The sequence below is a fragment of the Curcuma longa genome, chromosome 21 (assembly GCF_044706935.1).
Source record: "Curcuma longa cultivar G26 ecotype Majalengka, Jawa Barat chromosome 21, ITB_CL_G26_1.1, whole genome shotgun sequence".
Lineage (NCBI taxonomy): Eukaryota > Viridiplantae > Streptophyta > Magnoliopsida > Zingiberales > Zingiberaceae > Curcuma > Curcuma longa.
Window position 1 is genome coordinate 5080413 of NC_133881.1, and position 4511 is coordinate 5084923.

Below are 4511 nucleotides of genomic sequence, written 5' to 3' on the forward strand. Positions count from 1 at the left end.
GGCAGCCCGCTTCTTCCATTCAGCCAGTTCAGTGGTCGTTTCTTCCAATCTCCCCCTCGTCTGATGAAGTTCCCGAGGAATTTCTCCCATCAGCGTCCTCAGCTGTCGACAGCATTGGGCCCTATCTCGAAGGAAGGAGGGAAAATGTCGATGGACCAGACGGAGTTCCACCAGACCCTGCCGAAGGGATTGGTATGAGCTATCAAGGACCTCATAGATGTCCATCTGACAAAGAGTATTTTGCTCATACTCCTGCAGCATTGTGGTAAGAGGTGAAGCACTCCCTTCTACTTCGGCCGTCTCGGCTGTGACAGTTGCCGAAGACAACGCGGCTATCCCCCTAACTTGGTTGGCAGGAGATCCCGGCGCATCCGCAAGCTCGGAGATGGGGAAAAAGTCGCCTCTAGAGCCGGCGCCTCCACCTTTATTTGCCCATCTGATGGTTCAATAATGAGGCTCTGTGGTCAAGGAAGGGGAGGCCACTAGCAGTTCAGTCATCTGTTCCTGCACAAACCCCTCTCCAAGGGAGGAAGTCACCAATTTTGCAAAAGTCGGAAGGGGTAACGATTCCACCACATCTGCCCCGGATATCTCTACCAGGGGTTGTAGCGTACCCTCCCCTACGTTGCCCTCAGCGACAAGCACCGATCCTGCATCCTGTTCCACTCTCGCCTCATCCGGGAAGCGAACAAGCCTTTGTCGCTGCCGAGGAACCTCTGCCGCTGCCTCCGTGGAACCAGGGGAAATACCCTCTGGAGAAATCTCCGATGGTCCCTCATTGACAATGTCGGAGTTAAAACTTCCCTATGCCTCTTCCCAGTAGTGGATTGGGAGGTTTTCTTAGACTTGCGCGATGAAGAAGGTTTAGACGAGACAGAGGAGATCACTGATTTACCCTTCGTCGGCCCCACCTCAGGGGCAAGCGCCAATAATGTGGGGTCAGGGCCTGATGTTGGATCCCCCGGTAGTAGTAAGTTGGCCTCAACAACCAGGTCCCACTTCAGCTCGCCGTTGACAGAGGCCCGACGCAGGATTTCGGACAAGGGCGAGGTCAGAGGTCTAGCCAAAGGACTCAACCCTGCCCGGTGCAGCAACGCCTCATCCTCCGACAGCAGGCTCGCGTTGTACTTCAGCCCCAGCACTACGTCCAGTATATATTGATAGGTCGTTTCATCCTGAAGGTCTTTCAGCTCGGGAGACTCGGGGGGATCATCCAACCAGGGACTGGGCCAAGTGTATGGCTGTGGCGGTCTCACGAAGAAGAACTTGCTCTGCCAAGCCCTAATCTTTGAGGGATACTCCCCCAAGAAGTTGCATTTGCCTCTAGCAGCGAAGAAGAAGACACCCAGCTCGCTCTTGCGAAGATAAAATAAACGATGGAAGGTGACCGGTTCTAAGGGTATTTGATACAGCCGGAAGATGATAACAGCACTGGCGATTAAACGAAAGGAGTTGGGAGCCAGTTGGGAAAGGGATATCTGAAAATATTGCGACAACTCCTGGAAATATTGGGGGAGGGGAAAGCGTAATCCGCCCCGCACCTGACTCTCAAAGAAGGTCACGAACCCCGCAGGCGGGTTGTTTGGCCGTTCCTCTGGATAGCGGAACCCGCAACTCATGATCTGAGGGAATACCGTACGTCTCCCGAAGGTGCTCCAATGTTACTGTCGCCACAGAAGATTGCTCCTTATCGAACCACCTGTCGGTGGGTGTCGCCTCCGCCATCGCTAGGTTAGCAGGGAGAAAGAAGACGAAGAAGCGCAGAAACGGCTCACGGTGAAAGGGTGAAATCAAGAGAAGCTTGCGCCGCACGACATCTTTATTCAAACGATGGGCTCGTCCAGAGCCGTTAGATCATGATCATGGAAAGACGAGGCAACAGAAGGCTGACAAATAATCAGATACCTCCCCCCCCCCCCCCCCCTAATTCATTCGCCATACTCCCAGCATGGTAAGGGGCACCGCCGCTTGCCAACCCCTGATGTCCTCCTCATCAACAGAAACGTCCGCTGCCGGGTTCCCCTCCCACAATCTGTCCAGTCAGTCGGACTGCGCCTCCTTCGACTAGACTTGAGGGGGATGCTTATGATGCGGGAAGTCAAGGAAGATGACATGCGTGGTCCCCCCTGGAGGCTTCGCCAGGTCAAGATCTAAGCCACGACGGCAAACCCTCTCGTCTCGGCGGGAGACGCCCCCATCTCGGCAAACCCTCTCGTCTCGGCGGGAGACACCCCCATCTCGGCAAACCCTCTCGTCTCGACGGGAGACGCCCCCATCTCGGCAAACCCTCTCATCTCGGTGGGAGAGGTCCCTATCTCGGCAAACCCTCTCGTCTCGGCGGGAGAGGCCCCCATCTCGGCAAACCCTCTCATCTCGGCGGGAGAGGCCCCCATCTCGGCAAACCCTCTCGTCTCGGCGAGAGATATCTCGGCAGACCTTCTCCGTCTTGGCAAGGGAGAGGGTTCATCTAACTCCTCAGTGCCCGGTGGCAACATCTAGGGGCTCTCCCCTTCAGAGAGTTTCGTCCTGTCTTTGTCACGTTCACCTATGAACCCAGCCACTCCACCTCTATTCGGGTAGGCTTTAACCCTAACCCTGATCTTCTGACACCAACCACCGTCGCCATCGCCGGAAGGGGAAGGAGCCAGTATGTCGCCCAGACGCAATCGCTTTCGGCACCAGTCCTCGTCGCTCCACTACATTAATGGCGCCTCCCATCGCATTAATGGCGCTCTCCGTCCCTATACGTGGCTTGCCCCTCTAACCTCGTGGTTTGCACACATTACCATAAAGTAGATATGGGAAATCGTGCTCAGCTTCCCCTACGAGTTCCCCCTACATATATAGCTTAGGATAGAGGGGACAAAGGGAAGGTTCTTCTGGTGATAGCGTGTGTACCCGAGGCACACAACAGCCACCTTCCCGTACGGAGTCCAAAGGTTGGTTATAAAAGGAGTAACTCATGACCATGCAGGAGGTCAGTATCAAAAGAACTCTCTCTCACTCCTATTCTTACTACTTCTCACCTTCCCGTGGAAACCCTAACTTGAGCGTCGGAGTGGTTCACCGGGATCCCCCGGGGCGCCATTCTAACCTCCCTTGTGTAGTGTGTTTCAGGACTTCTTCAGAAGGGAAAGTGTCTAAGTGCCTCCATTCTAATTCGACCGTGTGATCGCCATCGTCAGATAGTCCGTTGACTGGTGGCTTGACCCTCTACGACATTTGGCCGGAACAGTTATTTAGATATATCTCAACATAATAAATTTAAACTTTTTTGAGTATAGTCTTGAAGAAGATGTGGTGCATTTAATCAAAATGTAAGTGATTTGGATCATAGTGATAAAATAAATTTAAATGGTGATAACCTACGTACACAAAATTACAATAAGAGTAAAAGTGAATGAGTTGCAACTTAATATCTAAAATGTGAATTTAATTGGGAATGAGCAACTAGAAAATTTTTGAAATTGAGCTGGAGTCTCTTTGGGTAGAAATGAAAACTTTGTAGGAACACTTGTTTACAAAATTTAAAACAAAAGACTTAAGTCCCTTAATTAAAATACTTTCAAAGAATTACAATATTCTGATCGAATAAATGAATCTTCTTGTTTCAAAGAAAGTATGTCATAGATTTCCTATATAAAATTAATATGACAGTAATGCATCAATTGAATTACGAGGGTATAAAGTTGTGTTGCGATAAGCCAAATACTAGTGGATAGGAGAAGGTACTAGCTAGAGATTTATTAGAAGATTGATGTGCTTAGCTCAAATAAGAGCACACCATTCTGTGTATTGTGTGTTAGTTCATATATAATCTTAGCGAACAAAATATGAATATATATAGTCATTGATACTTTGAGGTATCTAAAATCAACTTTAAAAAGGTCACTGTTTTTTTTAAAACACAAATAAATAAAATATTAAGATAATATATAGATAATGATTAGTTCCGAGTAGTTGAAATCGAGTAGTCAACTTCAAGATGCCTTATCTTTTTAGGTGAAAACTTAGTTACACAACGACGACAATAACAATAACAACCAAATCTTATCCCATTAGGTGGGATTGACTATATAGATCCTTCTACATCATTGACACTATCCCCTACTATATCATCATTTATGTTTAAATAAATTTTATCTTATTTTATTATTGTTAATTAAGTCTTTTTTGATCTTTCTCGTCCTCGTTTGATGGACATATTTATCATAATTTTACATTACCTAACTGAAGTATTTATTGATTATCTAAGTACATGTCTGTATCATTTTAAACAGTGTCTCTCGGAGTTTTTCCTCAATAGATACAACTCCGACTTTCTATCTAATGCTTATTTCTTATTTTGTCCATCCTTGTATTATCACACATCCATCTTAACATTTTCATTTCTGCAACTCTCATTTTCTACTCATGTGCTCGAGATATAACCCAATATTTAGTGTCATATAACATAGCAAGTTTAATTGTCATTTTATAGAACTTCCCTTTAAGTTTTAAAGGTATTTTAC